Genomic DNA, 22,891 nt, shown 5'->3' on the forward strand with positions numbered 1-22,891 from the left:
ACTAAAGACAAAATCCACAAGATTATCTCAATAGACACAGGAAAGGCCTTTGATAAAATTCAATATCCCTTCATGTAAAAAACTCTCCTCTCAATAAAGTAGGTATTGAAGAAACATACGTCAAAATAATAAGAACCATACATGACAAACCCACAGCAAATATCATACTGAATGGGCAGAAGCTGGATGCATTCCCTTTGAAAACTGGCACCAGACAAGGATGCCCTGTCTCATCACTCCTATTCAACATAGTATTGGAAGTTCTGGCCAGGGCAATCAAGCAAGAGAAAGAAATAAAGAGTATTCAAATAGGAAGAAAGAAAGTCAAATTTTCTTTGTTTGCAGGTGACATAATCCTATATCTAGAAAATCCCATCATTTCAGCCCAAAAGCTTCTAAAGCTGATAAGCAACTTCAGCAAAGTCTCAAGATACAAAATCAATGTGCAAAAATCACAAACATTCCTATACACCAGCAACAAACAAGCAGAGAGCCAAGTCATGAATAAACTCCCATTCACAATTGCTACAAAGAGAGTAAAATACTTAGGAATATAGCTAACAAGGGAAGTGAAGGACCTGTTCAATGAGAACTACAAACCACTGCTCAAAGAAATCAGAGAGGACAAACAAATGGAAAAACATTCCATGATCATGGTTAGGAAGAATCAATATCATGAAAATGGCCATACTGCCCAAAGTAATTTATAGATTCAATGCTATTTCCATTAGACTATAATTGATATTCTTCATAGAATAAGAAGAAATGATTTTAAAATTCATATGGAATTTTAAAAAGCCCAAATAGCCAAGACAATCTTAAGCAAAAAGAACACAGCTGGAGGCATCACACTACCGAACTTCAAACTATACTGCAAGGCTACAGTAACCAAAACAGCATGGTACTGGTACAAAAACAGACACAAGGACCAATGGAACAGAATAGAGAACTCACAAATAAGACTGCACACCTACAACCATCTGATCTTCAACAAACCTGACAAAAACAAGCAATGGGGAAATGATTCCCTGTTTAATAAGTTGTGCTGGGAGAACTGGTTAGTCATAAGAAGAAAATTTTTGCCGTCTATCCATCTGATGAAGGCCTAATATCCAGAGACTACAAGGAACTTAAATGAATTTACAAGAAAGAAAACAAACAACCCCACTAAATAGTGGACAAAGGACATGGACAGACACTTCTCAAAAGAAGACATTCATGTAGCCAACAAACATGAAAAAAAGCTCAACATCACTGATCATTAGAGAAATGCAAATCGAAAGCACAATGAGATTCCATCTGGTGCCAGTCAGAATGGTTGGATATTAAAAAGTCAATAAACAATAGATGCTGGTGAGGTTGCGGAGAAAAAGGAATGTTTTTACTCTGTTGGTGGGAATATACATTAATTCAACCATTGTGGAAGACAGTGTGGTGATTCCTCAAAGATCTGGAGGCAGAAATACCATTTGCCCCAGCAATCTCATTACTGGGTATATACTCAAAAGAATATAAATCATTCTATTATAATGATACATGCACACATGGTCATTGCTGCACTATTCACAATAGCAAAGACATGGAATCAACTCAAACTCCCATCAATGATAGACTGGATAAAGAAAATGTGGTATGTATATACCATGAAATACTATGCAGCCATAAAAAGAAATAAGATCACATTCCTTTCAGGGACATGGGTGGAGATGGAGGCTGTTATCCTCAGCAAACCCAGGAACAGAAAATCAAACACTCATGTTCTTACTTGTAAGTGGGAGCTGAATGATGAGAACACATGGACACATGATGGGGAAACAACACATACAGGGGCCTGTCAGAGTGGGGGAATGAGTACATCAGGAAGAATAGCTGATGGATGCTGGGTTTAATACCTAGGTGATGGATGGGTTGATCTGTGCAGCAAACCACCATGGCACATGTTTATCTATATTACAAACGTGCACATCCTGCACACGTACCCAGAATTTAAAATAAAAGTTTGAAAAAAAAGTCACATGTATTCATTTATCAAAACTTTATCAAGTATTTTCATCTACTATATGCTGTTGCTGTGCTTAGGTAGTAAGATGCAACTATAAATAAGAAATCTGTAGCAAGACAACCATCCTGATTTACCCAGGACTTAAGGGGGTAAATCGGGACACAGAATTTTCAGTACTAAAATCAGGTCAGTTTCAGGCAAATTGGGACAGTCGGTCATCTGAGGTACAGTCTCTGCCATGCAGGAATTTACCATTCAGTGAGAGGCATGAACTAAACACAATCAAGCAGATGTTTAAAAAAATTACAAGTTGCAGTATGTGCTTTAAAGGAAAAGAAAAAGGGGCTGAGATATAGATGAACAAAACAGGTGCCACCTCTTTCTCTGCGAGCTCCTTCTGGGTAACATTGATCATACTCTAAACACACATCAGGCGCTGGCTACACATATTGTCTTGCTTAAATTTCACTGGAACCCCATGAAGTGAAGACACTTATTGCCTGTAGTCTTCAGTTGAGGGAATAGAAGAGAAAAAATGCCTAAAATCACAGAACAACTATCTCACATCCCGTTCCCCAGAAACAGACCCTGATACAAGGATTCATGAGCAAGTAATTTAGTAATTTAGTAAGGAAGTGCTCCCAGAGGAAATTAGGGAGTCGAGTGCAGAATAAGAAAGGGAAGGAAGATAGCAAGGATGAGATGTCAGGAAAAATTCCCTGGAGGGTGGCTTCATCCTGATCCTCAGGGGAAGTGGGTGTAAATTATCTCTGAGAGTGTCTTCCAACAGGAGGTGGGGTGGCACCAGGTCCCTCTGGGGCATGTACAATCCCTAGGTGTTTCAGCTCTTTCTGCGCTGTAAGAAAAGAATCACAGGTATGGCTGTTGAAAACAAAGGCACACCAAAGCTAGGAGAGGGAAAACAAACCCTAAAGTTAGGCCAGGTGGTCTGAGTAAGGCAGCAGCCGCCCCACTTCAGCCAGTAAGTGGAAAACCAGCATTTGAACCCAAAGCTGTTGAATCCCACCACACTGTGGCTAAACCTCTCTTCCATTCCACCTACTTTCACATACTTACACATTTTCTTAAAACCTAAGATTTATGGGGTTTTTTTTCCAGATTTTTCTTCTACAGGGGTACATCCTATCCACCAGAATTGGTCCAACACAAATATTAAAATCAAAGTGTGCTGCCTTTAAAAATTGATAGGGTCAGTGTAGCATCCCAGAGTGACCCTCCCCAGGTAATTCAGTCGCTTTCCTCTAACACTTGAATTGCTAATGAAAGAGAGCTAATTAGCATGTCACTGATAAGATTATGAAGATTAAATACTACTTCCTGAATTTCAGTGATTTTTCAAATGGCTTTTAGGCACCACAACCCATCTCAGAATTTATACACACACACACACACACACACACACACACACACGCTTTAATTATGTCAGTGCTTTGTGCAATTGAGAGACCAGGAAGCAGTATTGTGTCTTTTCAGAATTACTGTAGGTGTGATAGCTCCTAATTTCAAACATCATAAGACCTTTATCTTCATGGCAAATGTGATATTTTAGTATGACCTTGGATCTTTACTATTTCTGAGAATGAATCTTTTATGGATGCCAGATGGAAAGTATAAAATTAATATCCCCTTGTAGACTAATACCCATATGTTTTCCATGTACTGCAGAGATGTACTTTGTTCATAGTGCCATTCATTTAAATGAAATGAACATCTACATGATGATACATTGCTGTTTCTAAATTTTGTACTGGACTTAGCCAATAAAAACTATTTAATATTGGCATCAAAATATCTGAAAAAAGTAAGTCTGCCAAATAGTGAATAATAATCACTAATCTCTTATAATTGTGTGTGTGTGTTTGTGGCCTATGTGTGTTTGGAGTAAGCCATTCTCATGCTGAAAAATGAACACACATAAAAATCAATACTCAAAATAGTCAAACATTTGTGCATTTATATTACTTAAGGCTAGATTTGACAGCAACTAACAGAGATCCACAATGGGTGAAGAAAACAAGACAAAAGCTTATTTCTCTCTCACATAAATCCAAGTTGTTCTCCATAAATTCCTTGCAGCTCACTAATCAACTGTCTGTAAGCTATGGCCCTGATCTTCGTGATGCAAGATGGCAACACCATGTCCCCTTTCCAGGTAAGAGGATTTGTCAGTTGTCTTTTAAGAAAGGACCCACAAAGCTGCCATGTGACACTTCTGTTTATAGTTCATTGGCCTGATCTTGGTCATATGTTCATACCCAGCCCCCACAGGAGGCCAAGAAATGTAGTCTTTTACATAAATAACTTGCTAAAAAAAACTGTGGATATATTATTGTAGGGGACTGAGGGTGAAAGGATCTCAGGGAATTAGCACAGCCTCTGCCACAAGCATTTATGATTGTAATTTCTAAAGATGCCAATATGGCTAATTTCAGTAAGAGCTATTCATGTTTCTTTTTTAAATAAGTCAAAGTGAATTTTTTTTACCCTCAGCTTGCTTATTCCAGAGTTGGAATTAAATTTAAGTTCAACTGTAATTTTGAATGAAGGCCTCTGATACATGCAAAATCCATCTGTGCCAATGCTGGATCCCTTGAACTGGACCAGATTCTGTAATACATCATTTAATTTGCCTTAGGGACAGAAAGCTGCCTCACACAAGGTCATGCCTTCTCCTCCCAGGATCCTCACATTCAAAGACGTAGCCATGTGAGGCCATAAAGAGCCTGCCCCTCCCAGGGACAGCACTGAAGGCTCATCCCACCTTCAGAGGGCCCAAGGAGTGGGCTGAGGCTTCCTTGAGCCTGCATGGACTCTCAATGCTTCCTCTTCCCAGTCCCCTTCCTCCCCATCCCTTGCCTCTATGACTATTGCCCCCCAAGAACACCTCCTAAACCATCTTCTGCACACTTATCTCCATCTCAGAAGCTGCTTCCCAGGGGACTGAAATCCATACTTGGTCACTCTTCAAGCACATCTCTTGCACTCAACTGATTTTATAATGAGGTGGTTGGGCCCATTGTGCCAGTCAATAGATGTCATTCTGATTTCTGATAGTGGGCGGCTCTGCTTAGCTCTTCTCTCTCATCCTAAGAATCCCTGGGGATACTTCAGGACTCCTCTTTTTGGGAGCAGATGTCCACTGGATGATTATAATCTTTAAGGAGAATGTGCTGTAGCCAGGAAGAGTGGGAATCAGCCACCTGAGTTCTATCTTTGATCTGCCATATTCAGGCAACGTGATGTTGGGAGAGTCAGTTCCTTCATCTCTAACATTAGAATAGCAACCCCACTTACAAGGGTTATTGAACTAAATAAGTTAATCTATTGTGAACTCCTGGCTTTGTAATGCTCTTCCTGCCCATTTCTTGCATGCCTCAGCCTAAATTAGAATTTACTTGCCCAAATGGTCGGGTGGCTTTGGCTTTCTTATTGAACTTTGTAACATTAAAGGGATCCTCAACAGGAATATTAACAACAGCTTCCCTGCATTGTTGTCTCTCATCGACCTTGTGATGGCCCATCATTTTCCTTGAGCTAGTGGCCACTCTGCCCGAAGTTTGTATCTGCTATAGCTTAGTTTTTGACCTTGCATGGCTGCTCCAGTTGCTGCCAAATGTTGGTTCATTATCCCATCATTTTGTCTAGTCCAGGAAATTCCACTCAGCTCAGGAAAACATTGGAGACTTAATGTGCTCATTCTCAGGAACATCAGCTGAACCACTGATGGAAATCTCCATTCAACTAGATAACCCAGGAAGAGCAACCATGCCTTACAGCAGCGGTTCTCAAAGCAGGGCTCTTTGACCAAGAGCATCGGCCTCAGCTGTGAACTTATCATAAATGACCCAAAGTTCTTGGTTCTAACTAAGACTTAACTGAATTAGGAACTCTGGTAACAGGACCCAACAGTTCATGTTTTAACCAGCCCTCCAGGGGAGGAGGAGTCTTGCAAAATTTGAGACTCACTGCTTTAGAGGGAACCCAAAGGGTGCAGACAGGAGAGCTTTCCTGGACAATATTGCACTACTTTTAAATCAGTTTTTTCTCCTCTCTTTCCCTCTTCCCCTCTTCTTTGCCTCCCTTTCTCCCTGTCTCCCCATCTCTCTCTTAATTTAGTGGGTACTTTAGGGCTTACCTTAGCACAATCTTCCGAGGTTGGTCCTATGCCTCTGAAAACACATGCATACAAACATTCATGAAAATTTCAGAGTAAATACATTCTAAATACTAGGCTTGGTAAATTTTTTTCCCTAGCTGTCCTCAGCACTCCAGCAAAAAAAAAAAAAAAAAAAAAAAAAATGGTTGCTAAACTTTTTTGCCATATGACCTGGAAAAGACTCAGCTGCTGAAGGTGGCTCTGGCCAAGCTGCAGGCAATAAAGGGCTCGCTAACCTGCCTCTATTTGCTTTCTGCTCAAGATAAACATTTATCACTGGGCGTATTGATTAACACCATATCACTTCCCTTCTTACACTTTCGCAAAGGGAGAAGGCTCCTCTTGGGAGCTCAAACCTTTGTGGGGCTCATGAGACCCCAAGGGCTATGGTGGCTATGAAGCAGCCATGAGCTATGAGAAGGCATGGGGACCCCCTGCTAAGGAGAGGCCAGCTACCATACTCAGAGCTAGTTGGAATATTAGGGGATGATTATCCTCAGGCAGCCAATCAGGAAGCAAACTGGTTACTGCAGAGTGAGATATGGAGTTAACAGAAGGATTCATAAGGTCATTAGAAAGTGGCATTGCTGACCGGGAGCAGTGGCTCACGCCTGTAATCCCAGCACTTTGGGAGGCCGAGGTGGGCGGATCTCTTGAGCTCAGAAGTTTGAGACCAGCCTGATCAACACAGTGAAACCCTGTCTCTACTAAAAATACAAAAATTAGCCAGGCATGGTGGTGCACGCCTGTAGTCTCAGCTACTTGGGAGGCTGAGGCAGGAGAATCGCTTGAACCTGGGAGGCGGAGGTTGCAGTGAGCCAAGATTACGCAACTGCACTCCCTCCTGGGTGACAGAAGAAGACTCCATCTCAAACAAATAAAAATAAAAAAGAAAATGGCAGTGCCCAAGTGTAGAATCCCAACTAAAAATAAAAATGTCTACCTAAATAGCCTGGAAAAGAAGCTGCAAATGAACCTTCCATTGTTTGAAGGGGTTTTTCCCTTCTTTATTTCTCTTTTTTTCAATGATAGGAAGGCAAGACGAGAGAGAAACCAACAATATTGGCTTGATTTGCAATATACAAAAGACCTACGAAAGGAGAACTATGGGCCCTGTGTGTTTTAATATTTGAGACTGCCTCAGTTCCTAACTGGAAGTGGGTATGGTTTAAATTAAAAAGAAACAGATACTTATGTACTGATTCACCACCAACTCTTCCTCTGATGTTTTGCTTTTGTTGATAACCTTTCCTGTAGCATTAATACTGCTGTTTTGATTCTATGCAACTGGTGAGCTAAATTATTCTTATTTAAAAATCATGATTATGCATCCTGAGAAGAGTATTTTTATTCATTAAACCTAAAGTGGTTAATTCATGGTTAGTACAGACTGTGACTAACCTGTTGTTTTCAAAACAAATTATCATGACATTAAATTGCACAGTTGCTTATTTCTGTGATCTGCTTTGATTCTGGAGAGAGCCTGAGTTGTCTGTCTGTCCTTTAAGAGAGGTAATGTGGAAGGAATCCTGGGGGCTGCACCTATGAGCCCCCTGAGAGCCAGTTGATGACATTAGGAACATTGGCTGTAGTTGTTTCTTTACATTTTAGTGCAGATATTTTCTGGTTTAAAAACTTAAAACTTTCTCTTTTTAAAAACTTGGTAAAGGATTTTTCTAACCTACTTTTTTGAGATAATTGTAGATTCATATGCAGTTTCTAAAAATAATATAAGGAGATTCCATATATTCTTTGTCTGGTTTTCCCAATGTAACATCTTATAAAATGATTGTCCAATGTGCTAGCCACAATATTAACATTGATAGAGTCAAGATAGAAAGCATTTCTGTCGCTACAAGGGTCCCTTCTTTTTTTTCTCTTTTTTTCAATGATGTCTGTTCATAGTCAAACCCATTTCTTTTCCACCCTACACTCTCCTTAACCCCGGGCAACACTAATCTGTCCTCTTTATAATTGTGTTATTTCAAGAATGTTATAGTCATGGAATCACACAGTATAAAATATTGGGAGAAGAAATTTTTTCCCTTCAGCATAATTCTCTGGAATTCTTCTAGGTTGTTTCATGTATCAATATTTTATTCCCTCTTATTTCTGAGTAATATTCTATGGTATGAATGTACCACATTTTACTTAATTTATTAGAAAGACATCTATGTTGTTGCAGTTTGGGGCTGTTATGAATAAAACTGCCACAAACATTTTAACTTTTGTATGAATATAAGTCTTCATTCCTCTGCTATAAATGTCTGGGAATGCAATTGGTGGGTCATATGGTAGTAATGTGTTTACTTTTAAAGAAATTGCTAAACTGTTTTCCAGAGTGGCCGTACCATTTAACCTTCACACTAGAAGTTGAAGAGTGATTCTGTTTCTCTGCATCCTCAACAGCATTTGTCATTGTCACTATTCCTCACTGTAGTTTTAATTTGCATCTTTTTATGGCTAATGATTTAGTTAACCCATAATGACCTTTTAATTTTTTTATCCACAGTTTGTATATCCTCTTCCATGAAATGTCTTTTCATGCCTGTCTGCCAATAGAATTGTTGGGGTTTGTTATTGTTGACTCTCTCTCTGTATTGCCCAGGCTAGAGTGCAATGGTGTGATCCCGACTCACTGCAACCTCCACCTCCTGGGTTCAAGCCATTCTCCTGCCTCAGCCTCCCGAGTAGCAAAAGTTCTTTACATACTGTATATTTTAGTCTCTCTGAATATGTGGTGTGCAATTATTGTTTTTCCAGTCTATAGCTTGCTTTTTCATCCTCTTAACAAGTCTTTCATAACGGAAAAGTTTTTTCGATAAAGCCAAATTTATGTTTTTCCTTTTATGTATCATGTTTTTGGTTTGAAGTCTAAGAATTTTTTGCCTCGTCTTAAATCCCTATGATTTAATATTAAGTTTTATTCTAAAAGTGTTATAGTTTTACATTTTACATTTAAGCCCATAGTCCATTTTGATTTAATTTTTGTCCAAGTTTTGAGTCTTAGGTCAAGGTTCATATTTTGTCAATGGATGTCCAATTACTTCAGCACCATTTGTTGGAAAGGCTATCTTTCCTCCATTGAATCTCTTTTGCAACTATGCAAAAATTTCTAGGACATCTTGGGTGGGTCTATTTTTAGGTTTCCCATTCTGTTTCATTGATCTCTGTGTCTATTTCTTTGCCAGTTTTACAGAGTCTTGATTACTTTAGCTACATAGTAAGTCTTAATATCCAATAAACTGATTTCTTTTGCTTTGTTGTTTTTCAAAATTGTTTAATCTATTTTTAGTTTCTTTGCCTTTCAATATAAATTTTAGAATAATCTTGCTCATATCTATGAAAAAATCTTGCTGATATTTCCATAGGAATTGCATTAAAGTTGTATGTGAATCTGGGGAGAATTGGCATCTTTGTTAGGTTGAGTCTTCCAACTCATGAGCACAGGATGTGTCCTTGATTCAATTAGCTCTTCACTGGTTTCTTTGACCAGCATTGTGTAGGCAGCAGCTTAAACGTCCTTCACGTGTTTTTTTACATTTATACCTAAGCATTTCTCTTTTTTTGAGCAATTGTAAATTATATTATATATTAATTTTGGTGTCCATGTGTTCATTGCTAGTATGGAAAAATACAATTAACTTTTGTATATTTATCTTGTATTCTGCATTGTTGAACTCACTTATTAGTTCTAAGAGATTTCCTGTAGATTCCTTCAGATTTTCTATATAGACAAACATGTCATCCACAAATAAACGCAGTTTTATTTATTTCTTTCTCATATGTATGTCTTTTATTTACTTTTCTTGACTTGTTGCATTGGCTAGAAGTTCTGGTAGAATGTTGAATAAGAGTGGTGAAAGTGGACATTCTTTTCTTGTCCCCAATTTTAGGAAAAGTGTTCAGTATTTCTCAATTAAGTAATCCTAGGTGTAGGTTTCTGTAAGTGGTCTTTGTGAAGTTAAGGATGTCATCTTTTCCTATTTTTCTGAGAGCTTTTATCATTAATGGGCATTGACTTCTGTCAAGTACCTTTTCTCTGTAGATTGATATAATCACGTGATTTTTCTTCTTCAGTCTATTAGTATGGTGAATTGCACTGATTAATATTCAATACTGAACCAGCGTTCTATCCTGGGAATAAAACCCATTTGGTAGTGGTGTATAATTCTTTCTATCTATCACTGCATTTTATTTGCTAATATATTGTTAAGGATTTTTTTGTTTATATTCATGAGGGTCTATAATTTTATTTTTGAACTGTCCTTGTCTGGTTTTGGTATCAAGGTAATACTAGTTTCATAAAATAAATTGGAAAGTGTTTTCTCTCTTCTCTACTCTGGAAGAGATTGTAGAGAATTGGTGTTAATTCTGCTATACCCATATGGTAGTATTCTCCATTGAAACCATCTGGGATTGGAGACTTCTCTTTTGGGGAGCTATTAAATTAAAATTTCAGTTTCCTTCATTGTTTTAAAACTATTCAAATTTTCTGTTTCATATTGGATAAATTTCCTTTTTTTTTTTTAAGAAATTTGTCCATTTCATTTAAGTTGTCAAGTGTGTAGAGTTGTTTATAGTATTTCTTTTCTATCCTTTGTTGTCTGCAAGGTCTGTGGTGATATCTCCTGCTTCACTCCTGAGATGGTATTTTGTGTCTTCTCTCCTTTTCTTTGTCAGTCTTGCTAGTGGTGTGTCAGTTTTATTAATCTTTTTAAAGAATCAACTCTTTTTTTCATTGATTTTCTTTATTGCTTTCTGCTTTCACTTTCATTGAGTACTGACTGTATTTTTATTAATTTATTCCTTCTTCTTGCTTTGGACTTATTTGCTCTTCTTTTTCAAGGTTCTTGAGGTAGGAGCTTATATTATTGAGTTGAGAATTGTTTTTCAAATGTGTGCACTTAGTACTATAAATGATAAATGTCTGTCTTAGCACCACTTTATCTGTGTACCACAAACATTGATGTATATTTTCATTTTTATTCAGTTCAATTTTTTTTAACTTGTAGCTTCCTCTTTGACCTATGTGTTATTTAGAAGTGTATTGTCTAGTTTTCAAGTATTTGAAGATTTTCCTGTTATCTTTCTGTTATTAATTTCTATTTTTATTACATTGCAGTCAGAGAACACACTCTCTATGATTTCAATTCTTACAATTTTTTGAGATTTGTTTTATTGCCCAGGATATGGCCAAAATTGGTATTGGTTGATGGTGTTCACCTCTTCTCTTTTTCTTGGTCAATCTACTTAAAGGTTTGTCAGTATGTTGATCTTTTCACAGAAATAACTTTTGGTTTTGATAAATAACATAAAGATGGTGGAGACTGAGGAGGCATTGGAAATAAACCAAAAGCTGAGTTTTCAGTTTGGCTACATGCTCTTCATAATTGTTTATTTTTGGTTTGAAATAAATAAATAAATAAATAAAGGGTTTTTATTTAGCTATGATGCTTGTGCTCTAAGTAATTCAGGCAAGAGTGACATCACTGCCTGCCTATCAGCACTTGCAAAGAAAAACCAATTACTATCAGCCCCCTTCAAAAAAATGTACCTGCTAAAATTGCTTGATGACATGGAAATCCACACTGAGGTGCTTATACCCAGGGGCAACCAAGTCTCCCCTGCAGCTGGGGCCTGTAACCATATTTCCTTCATTTCACAAAAATCAAAAGTTTGGGAACCACGAGGAAGGAGCGAGAATAAACACCACTACAAACCTCAAACCAACAGCACTGAGAGATTACAGCAGCCTCATCCTGCCATTTGCAGCTTGAGACCGCTCACATTTATTCTGTGGTCAGCGTCCATTGGAAAGCAACACAGCACACACCGCGGCTGTGTTTGAGCTGATATTCACTAACTCTGAACTGCATTCCAATCCAAAGACTTCGCAGGTGCCCTCTTTCTTAACTGGGAATCTGGCAGAATGTTATATTTAAATATCAAACATTGTTAATCATGTCAGCGGTACTTTAGTTTGGATAAAATGTCTTTCCTATTGTAGCTAATTGCTTGAATATCTGCAGACTGATATACTCTTTGTAGACATTTATGCTGTCCTCTTTTTATAACTTTATTTCATTTTCTCTTCATTTCTGGTGTTGACTCAAAGGGCCTTTATCACCTCATGCTGATAATCTGTGCTTTATGGCCGCTGGTGTGATTGGGAGCAGTTGAAGCCGCGTGCAATAATACACACATATAAATATTTGAACAGGAAAAAGAAGGTCTGTCTGATGTAGACCAAGGAAGAAATGCATTTAAACAAATAATGCCACTAGAGGGACCTTGACTCTGAACCACGAATAGGCAGGGTCAGACTTGGAAGGGCACCCTATCATTGCATGGCTTGTACGGGTTGGCGCTAGTGCCATGGCCCATTTTAAAAAAGCAGGTTCTTCCAGGCCCCATGGCACAGGGAGCCGAGCTGGGTCCATGCCAGCAGGCTTATGACGTCATTGTTGTGGCTTGCTTATTTGGTCAGGATCACTAAAATAATTCCCTTTGAGAAGAATAAATTTGCTCTTGCAGAAAGTTAAAGACCTGAGAGGTTTTAATTAGTTTACCCTGCCTTCGCCTTTGGTCGCCAAACGTTATTGCAGAGTTCAAAGAACATGATGTTGTGTGTCTCCCTTTCCCATTTTTGCGTGGGGGCCTTTTCCCCCTTTTTAGCACCTCCTGTGAATAGTTGAAAATGAGTGGCAAAATGACATTCGACTTAGAAAGTAAGAGCACCAGGAAGCAAAACTGGAGGCAAACAGAGCAGCTAATTTCACCAGGCATAGCTGGTGCTGTCCGCGGTTGTCCCTGACAGCGCGGCCGACACAGAACCACCTGTGTTTGCTCACTAGCTTTCCCCAATCTGCGAGAAAATGGCCCGGGCCGGTCACATGGCAGCCAGATAGGCCAGGCACCATGGGAATACAAAAGCCGGAGCTTTTAGCAGAGTTAATCATTAATGTGCCTTTTCTTTGTCCCATTCAGGAGTGCTGACAGGGCTTTGATAGCCTGTATTTGCCATCAGCCGGCTGCAGTCCTAGCCAGGTACTAATGAGACCCCTGGCTCCAGGCTCCCTTGCAGCACCCAGAGCCCAGCCTGGACCCGGGCACTGCCATCCACCTGAAGCCCGCCTGCCCCCTGAGCTACCTCCTGCTGCCCGCTGTGCCCCCACTCCTTAGGCCTTGTTCTGGTTGATCACCCACCTGCCTAGAATTCTGCACGTTTCTGCAAATCATCTGCCTGAGTTCAGCGAAGCAAGGCTAGGAAATGTGTGATTATAAAGCCCATAATCCTCTCTTCCCCTGTGTCATCCTTCTCCCAGCTAGGAAAAAAAATTAGAAAGCTAAGCTGAATTTATTTTTTGTTTGTTTGGATGTGTACCAAGGATGGATTGTTTTGCCCTAACAGCAGTGGGGTGTTTTCTTTCCAAAACTTAGCTTAGAGAGTCACCCGCGGGTATATTCTAATATTTCCACTCAGCAAGTAAAATGCAGGTGTCCCTGACAACATTTTTTTTTAAATAGAAAACCTCATCTTAACATCCTTAATTGTAAGTAGCTTGTGTGTCAACATGACTGGAGTTAGGGTGAATGAGAACCACATTAAAACCTTCCAGCTACCAGTTCTTTTTTTTTTCTTTTTCCTTTTGTGATGGAGTCTTGCTCTGTCGCCCAGGCTGGAGTGCAGTGGCATGATCTCGGCTCACTGCAACCTCCGCCTCCTGGGTTCAAGCAATTCTCCTGCCTCAGCCTCCTGAGTAGCTGGGACTGCAGGCACGTGCCACCACTCCTGGCTAATTTTTGTATTTTTAGTAGAGATGGGGTTTCACCATATTGGCCAGGCTGGTCTTGAACTTCTGACCTTGTGATCTGCCCACATCGGTCTCCCAAAGTCGGTTCTTTTATTTGAAATCACCACCCTCCCAAGAACGAGATATCCCAACTTTCTGACTTCATGCTTGGCTTCCAGCGTGCTCAAAATGTTCTTCAGATTAGTGCTACCATCTTACCACTAGCCTTCTCAAAAACATAAACCACAAATGTGCCATTGTCCTTTAAGAGTAGTTGAAAACAAGCAAATCAGCATCTTTGAAACCTGGCTTAATAAAGAGTAGAGATTTTAAAGTTTGAGGGAATTAAAGAACAGAGATTTTTTTCTAGGAATTGTACCCACGAAAATTTTGCTAATGGCTGCTGATGATATATAAAGGCATTGCCAGTAAACATATTACACTAAATGCACAGTACTGCCAATGGTTCTCATATCTCCCTTTCTCCAGAGTCAAAATACCTTTAAAGATCATATCCAATTGATCTTTACAACATCTAGGGCATATTGGATGATGTCAAATTGTATTGTTATCTTCTTTTTTTTTTTTTTTTTTTAGCAAATGAGGAAGTGAAAGTTGACTTGGAAGTGAAACAACAGACGGATCAATAGATCCCAGAAGGATGTGATTGTGTAGCCACTGTTTCGGGATGGAGTGACAGCTTGCCATTGCATGCTACTTCATGCACCTTGCAGCCTGGTTTCATTCTTAAGGAAATTGTCCATCCTCCCTCAATTTTACTGGGCACCTTCTATGTACTGCAGAGCACTTGGCTCTAGAGGGAGCAAAGATAGATGTAATATGGTTCCTGCCATTGAGAAGCAGTTCAGAAGGCACAACATGTACTACAAAAAAACACAGCTCGGGGAGAGAAAGTGTATGGCATTTCACTGCTGTATGAAGAAATGCCTAAGTGCTTTCATCCTGGCAGAGGTTAGCCCCAGATCTGAAAACTCTCCAGAGGAAGGAAAAGCTGGTGATTTCAGAAGGCCTGGATGTTAGAATGTGGAAGGCACCCAATTCAAATAATGTTATCAGTTTTAACATAATGAGCAGCTCCGTGGCATCAACGGCTTTTATTTTTTGAAATGCTCTTCATACAGGTAGCATGAACACAGTTTATAACCTCTCTATGCCATTTGATCACAAGCTCTTCAACCACAGATTTGTACATAAGGTTAGAGTTGACTCTACTTTTTAAAAATTCCATCTTTGAAGTAGAACGATAGTTACCAAAAGTTGGGAAACGGTAGTGGGGAAGTGGGAAAGGGGAGATGGTTGATGGGTACAAAAATATAGTTAGAACTAATCAGAGCTGGTATGTGATAGCACCGTAGGGTAAGTACAGTCAACAATAATTGATTGTGCATTTAAAAATAACTAAGAGCATAATTTTATCGTTTATGATGCAAAGAAAGGATAAATGCTTGTGGTGATAGATATCCCATTTACCCTGCTATGATTATGACACATTGTATGCCTGTATAAAAATGTCTCATGTATCCCATAAATATATACTCCTACTATGTACTGGCAAAATTTAAAAAATTAAAAAAAAATCTATCTTTGTTCCTCCACCACATGCAGTTGGTCTAAAATACAACCTTTGGCTTTGAAAGGAGGCAAAGCTGTTGACTAAGCATGCATTCAATTAAATGTATTTCAATGTACCCAAAGAAGACAAAATAGAATATTATTTTGTTATTTGGGGGACAAAATGATCTGAATCTCTCATTGGGATAATCAGCAATTAAATGGCTATATAAGCCACATAATGCAGGTCAAGTTAACATATTGATAGTGAAGTATTGATATTAATTCCTATGGACATTCTCCTATAATTGTTAAAGTGGATTGAATCAAAAGAGAAAGAGGGATGTGTAGTGTGCATAGTCTCATTTTCTGGGAAAATAATGGATGTCTTAGTTTAACACCCCCTAAGTCAAGAATTTGAGTGCAAATTGTTTATGTGGAAGGTGATCCCAGGGAACGTGGCAATGGAGAGGAGAGAGGAGAGAAAACAATCACTGACAGGTGTGTGTGATCAGTTCGTCACTGTGGGTGCCTGGAGCTCGGCCCTGCAGGGAACCCACTGAGAAACTGTGCGAAGCCCACTCCAAGATTGTCCACGAGCAAAAGGGAAGCTGGGTTATTTGCCCACCAACTCCTGTCCTTCATTGATTGAGGATGCTTCCTGGATGTGTCAACTCTCCACCACTCTGGCCGCCCCAGCCACTGGGGCATACACTCTCCCCACAAGATGTATTCCATACGTAGGGAGATGTCTGCAGGTGACCTCTGATGGGCCAAGGGGATATGACCAATGCTTCACCACAAACTTCACTGAAGGGGAAGCAGAGGGCAGAGAAATGAGGCTAGCACTGGGGCCAATTGAAGTCTACACAGTGTATAAGCAGAGCCCTTGGCCCTCTAAATGTAAGGGGGAAAAAGATGCTGCTTCTTGGATAAACCACAGTTATTTCTGGTGCCTTCTGTTTGCAATATAAGGATGCTATAGAATGGAGAGACAGGCTCTGCAAAACTCAGGCTGCAGATGCCCAGTGGGTTTACCTTAAAAGCACAAGAAAGTCATGATCAGCTCTCGGAGGTTGCACCTCAAAGGGTTTGCATATTCCCCTGTGTGGACACTCATCTTCCCAATATCCCAGGAGCTTGGTTGGGTTGGCTGTGGTCATATGGGAATGAATAACCAGGAAGTGAAATTAATGTGTTTATTTATTCATGGTGGTAGCCCACCTAAAGTGCTAATTCTTAAAGCCTCTTTGCACAAAGTCATTTTTGTAAGTTCCATTCAACTCATCCATGCCCCCGTAGCAAGGGAAGCCTCAGGTCACTGGTTCTCAGAGTGTCTTTGGAGATGATGACACCTGCACCAGCAGCACCAACATTCCCTAGGAACTTGTTAGTAAGGTGTATCCTCAGGTCCACCCCTGACCTTCTCATTTGGAAACTCCTGCAGTGGGCCTTGGACTCTGTTTCCACAAGCCCTCTGGGAGATGCTGAGGGCTGCTAAGGCCTAAGAATGCCTGGTGTTCCAGGGGACCCCACTTTAAGGACCTCTGCCTCCTCGGCTTCCCCACTGTTCTCAGTTCTGTACATTTTTTACCACATTCATGAGATGTAGATGGTATTAATGTTAAAATACCATATCGAGTTAATAACAGCTTTTCAGAATGGAATGGGGGATTATCTTACATCTCAAATGAAAAAAATTATAAAAATATAAAATACAGGCATCTGGAAAACACAGAAACACAGGCATTTAAGATGCCCCATACCTGACTCTAACAACACTGAGGCTTTTGAAATGGAGATTCCTTCTCTGTCTCACAGGAAGGTATTTCTTTTCCAGTATCCTCTCTGAACCAATCTGGAGCACAACAGCAGAGCAGAGTGAAGAGAGCTGTTCCTACCGTGGAGTGGCATAGAACTGCAGGGAGTCCAGTGTTCTCAGCATGATAAGGAGGGGATGCTGGGAAAAGTGCAGGCCCTTCAACTCACCAGGCCACCTGCAAGCTGTGCCTGCCTACAATGCACAGGCCCATGCGCCTCTCAGGAGGCGAATGCTCACCCCTGGGTTTTAGAAAGGTGTCTGTCTACACAATGGCTTTAAATACAAACCTGATGCTTCTCCTGGTGCTCAAGTTCAACTGAGTAGCCATTTATCCACCCTGGCTCTAAAAGTAACACAGGTTCCTTGGATCCATGGAGAACAGCAATGTTAGTCTCTGTGGGGCCCTTTTAATGGAACTTTTAAGGACAAATTTGACAACACAGGTGTTGTAGGTTGGGTTCCTTAAGAAGGAGACATTGAGATGGAACCAAGCAAGGTCTTTATTTGGGAGGGGAATGGATCTACACTTATGAGAGGGAAGAGAAAGAAGGGGATGAGCCCTAGCAGGCCCCATGGGGAGTTCTGGAGCTGGATTGACCTTTAGGGTTGTTCTCATTTGGGGTAAGGAGGCCAGGCCTTTATACCTCAGTGTTTCTCAGGGACTGGGCATGAGATGACCCTGGAGGGATGCACCAGTACCCAGCACAATGGAGTTGCCTTGTCTGTGGACTTTGAGACGAACTCTGACAGAACAGGGGCCCCTTACCTCAGTACTGTGATCTCCAGTTATGATTTTGAACAGGCTATGGAAAAATTACCTGATTTTCTATTCTTATTGAAAAAAAAAGTCAGCAGAAAAGACTTTAGCTTAAAAAAAAGCACAAATTATTCTTTTGTGTCTTTTGTTGTAGTTACTTTCTCCACAAGAAGACTTATTTTTTAGGGACACTAATTTTCTACCCGAACAGTCAAATGGAGGAGAAATTCTCATTCCTGTCTTACTCTGTTGATAGAACAGTACTTCAGACTGAAGACACACATCATGGATAATTTCAGGCCATATCCAGATGTGAAAGTTAATCTGGGATGGGCTTGAGGGGTATTTGTTAGCCATTTAGGACCCCTATAGTCAACCCAAAAATATTAACCCATTCATATCAACACAAAAGTGCAAACAGCCTAGGTGTGCATCAACAGGTAAAGGGAGAAACTGTGGTTCCTCCCCTCCATACAATGGAATACTAGGCAGCAATGAAAAAGAATGAGCATATGATATATACAGCAATATGGATGAATCTCAAAAGCACACTGAATGAAAGTAACCAGACTCACAGACTGCATACTGTATGATTCCATTTATGTAAAATTCTAAAACAGAGAAAACTAATCTATGGCGGAAAATTAAAGAATAGTTTTCCTCAGAAAGGGGAGTGCACAAGAAGACCAACTGTGAAGAGGCAGGACCAAACTTTCTGGGGTGATAGAAATGCTCTATTGTGACAAGAATTTGGGTTACACAGGTGTCTACATTTGTCAAAACTCAGCAAATAGTTAATGGAAAGTTAGTGCATTTTTCTGTATGTAAGTTTTAACTTAAAAATGGAAACAAATTTTAACTCTAGTTAATAATAAAGTGCATGCTGAGTTGTTTAGGGATGACATGCACAGATGTGTACAACTTACTCTGAAATGCATCAGAAAGGAAGATGGATGGGAAGAGGGATGTGTCAGAAAGGAAGTGTGGGGGAATGTTAACGATTATCAGGGTTATGAGTGATCACTGAATAATTCATTCAACTTTCTTGTGTTTGAAATGTTTCATAATATAGTGCTAGGGAAACATCATTCAAGATAAATTTACCCCTCTTCCAATCCTGAGCTACCCTTTCCCACTTGGTGATCACAGCCCCTGAGTGTTGATGGCCAAAAGACTTCTCTTCCACACAAGGCTCTTTGAAGGCTATTACATAAGTGAAGGGAGAATTTCATGAATATTTTGGTGAAAAGAGAATTTCATGAATATTTTGGAAGTATATAATAAAATGACACTGTTTGGTTTGCACCAGAGTCAAGTTTTGCATCTGTTTTGAAGTGCTGTGTTACTCCCTCAACCTCAATTGTTGTGAGACCCAATCCAGACAGTGAGGTTCTTCCCTAACATCTGGACACGTAGCGTGTTCACCCCTCTGCTTGCAGTGATGAGAATGCTTAGTGGACTATGTTCTACGTCTGTGTTCCATGATCTGAATAAAACATGGACTATGTTCCATGTTCTGAATTGAAACAATCCTTGTTGTTCTGAATGAATGGCCAAGAAACTGGCTCATTCTACAGAATAGGCTCTATGGAATGACCTCAAAGTTGCTCACTGTTTAGCCCCAGTGGTAACTTATCCGACATCTCCATTCTTCAGTTCTATAAGATGGTGGTTTGAACACATACTTGACAACAGCTTCCACTGTGGACCAGGGAGTGGAGCCCAGGAGCCAAGGGCCTGGAGAAACAAAGGAATCTGCACCCAGTATCACAGAAGTGGCGCTAGTTGGTTGGTTGCCAGAGATGCTGTAGGAGTAAATTCTGGGGGATACTCATCGGGGCAAGTGATTTTAGAGTAAGATCAGGGCTAGGAATGCCTTAAATACAGATTTATAAAAGCAAAAAGGAAAGAGAAGAGAAAACAGAGATCTCAGCACCTTTGGAAAGCTCAACAGGGAAAAATGGAGAAGAGAGTAATAGTCAGCTATCCCAGCACAATTTATTGAATAGTGAGAGCTTTCCCCATTGCTTGATTTCATTGACTTAGTCAAAGATCAGATGGTTGTAGGTGGAAGCTTTATTTCTGAGTTTTCTGTTCTATTCCATGTGTCTGTCTTTGTACTGGTACCATGCTGTTTTGGTTACCTAGCTTTATAGCACAGTTTGAAGTCCAGTAGTGTGATGCCTTCGGTTTTGTTCTTCTGGTTTAGGGTTGCTTTGGCTATCTGGACTATTTTTTGTTTCATATGAATTTTAGAATAGTTTTTTTTTCTAATTCTGTGACAAAGGACATCTGTAGTTTGATAGGAATAGTGTTGAATCTGTAAATTGCTTTGGGCAGTATGGCCATTTTAATTATGTTGATTCCTCTAACCCATAAGGATGGAATGTTTTTCTATATTTGTGTCATCTAGGATTTCTTTCATCAATGTTTTGCAGTTCTCCTTGTAGAACTTAAAACAGAGCCACCATTCAACCCAGCAATCCCATTACTATGTATATACCCAAAGGAAAGTAAATTATTCTACCAAAGAGATACATGCACGTGCATATTCATTGCCACACTATTTACAATGGCAAAGACATGGAATTAACCCAGATGCCCACCAATGCTGTATTAGATAAAGAAAACGTAGTAATATACACCATGGAATACTATACAGCCATAAAAAAGAATGAAATTATGCCCTTTGCAGCAACATGGATGTATCTGAAGGCCATAATCCTAAAACATTAACGCAGGAACTGAAAACCAAATACCAAATACCACACGTTCTCACTTATCAGCAGGAGCTAAACATTGAACACACATAGACATAAATATGGGAAGAAGAGACACTGTGGACTATGAAGTGGGGAGGGTAGGAAGGGAGCAGAGTTGAGAAGCAACCTATTGGGAGCTATGCTCACTATGTGAGCGATGGAATCTATACCCCAAACCTCAGCAACATCCAATATATCTAAGTAACAGACATGCACATGTATCTCCAGGTATCTAAAGTAAAAGTTGAATTAAAAAAAAAATAAGTATATGAAAGTTTCTTGTAAATTATAAAGAAACTTTTAATCTATTCTACCATTTTTAGTTTTTTAATGAACACAGAGTGATGATTCTGTTTAAAATGATAAGGAATGAATATTCTAACCGTTGTAATAAAATGAATTCCAAGGAGTGAGGAAAAGAGAGCAAAACTGCAGATAAAAGGAGACTATTGTATTTATTAAGCTCTTATTGGTGCCAAGCACTACTTTACAAACTGTATATTGAATTCTTAATGTTCACAAAAACTCTATAAAATAAGCGTTATGATTGCCTTCATTTGACAGAAACTGAGGCTCACAGAGACTAGAACAGCATCATAGAGCCACCATTCGAGTTGAGAGGAGGGTAAGTCCTCCAGGCCACCCCACATATCAGCTCTGCAGACCTCTCTGAGCCGCAGCCCCTCATCCGGACAGCGGTGCTCATGACAGCAGCTGAACAGGGGTGCTGTGAGGATTCAGTGAGATTAGGTGATGGATGTGAACATGTTTTGGAAATCTCTATTGTCGTTATTTTACCCATCTGTCCTAGAGAAGAGAGATTGCTCTTTCACCGGCTGATAGAATGTCACCCGCACGAGCTGGCAGAAGTGCTCTCTGCCAAAGGGCATGCTGGATGGAGTGGCAGTGCAGCCTCAGACTCTCTCCCTGGTGTGAGCAATGGTTCTACAGGCAGATGGTGCTGGGAATGAATTGCTGAGAGGGTCTGCCAGAAACACCTGCCTGCAAACACAGTCCCCCTCCCAGCTGGTCTCCTAGACACACGTGTTCCCTCAGCTGCAGGAAGTACCAATGATGATGCTTCACAACCTTGCTCATGTTCAGAGTGAGGTCGCTCTGGGTAATGTGATGGGCCACCACCCTCTTGATTACAGCAGCTGCCTCTCCCACTTGCCTCTTTGTCCTCACTTAGAAAGTGGGTGGTGTGCATAGGGACAAGGGACAACACAGGTTGCTTGGGGCACACCTGCTTCAGAGCTTGTTTGCAGACCTCCTCATCCCCACCTCCACCAGGCATCAGGAGTGCTGTGTGCTCAGCAGATGTTTTGCCAATGCCGTTTTCACAGGCAATGCTTTTTTCTTTCCTTTTAGAATGTAATATATTGAGGACCCCCAAACAGCTGTCTGATGGGTTCCTTGTCTATTAGAGCACATTTCCTCTGCAAACAACAGCTTGCATCTGGAGCTGCCCTCAGACCTGATACCCTCCCACCATGCCCCATACCTTGATTCCTCCCTTGCCAAAAGTTTTCCCAGAAGAGCAACACAGGAAATAAAGTTGAAGACGCATTGCTGATGGTGACCAAGTTCTGCAACCTCTTGTAGCACTGGGGTGAACTTCGTGAAGCCCTGGCTGACCCAGTGGGGAGCCTCTGCTTTTCCCACCAAAAAGTGATCCTGGTGCCTGAGCATCATCCTTGTGCCACTGAAGGAAAGTGAGAGAAATTCTAGGAAACTGGAGCCACCCTCTGCACCTCGGGTGGCCTTGCTTTAACATCTTTGTCCTGTGCCTATAGTGTCTTTAATACCCAGCACACTCTGCTTGTCTCTCAAGGTTTGGCATGAAAATGTTTCCTCTGCAAGGGGTCAGAGGGGTTAGTAGGGTGAGACAGCACAGGATACCCAGACAGGGAAGAAGAGGAGGACTGTAGAGAAGCTGAGAAGTTATGGAGACAGGATGGCCAGGGGCTCCAAACCATTCACTTCACAATTGGACCAGCTCT

The sequence above is a fragment of the Pongo abelii genome, chromosome 21 (genome assembly GCF_028885655.2).
Source record: "Pongo abelii isolate AG06213 chromosome 21, NHGRI_mPonAbe1-v2.0_pri, whole genome shotgun sequence".
Taxonomy (NCBI): Eukaryota; Metazoa; Chordata; class Mammalia; order Primates; family Hominidae; genus Pongo; species Pongo abelii.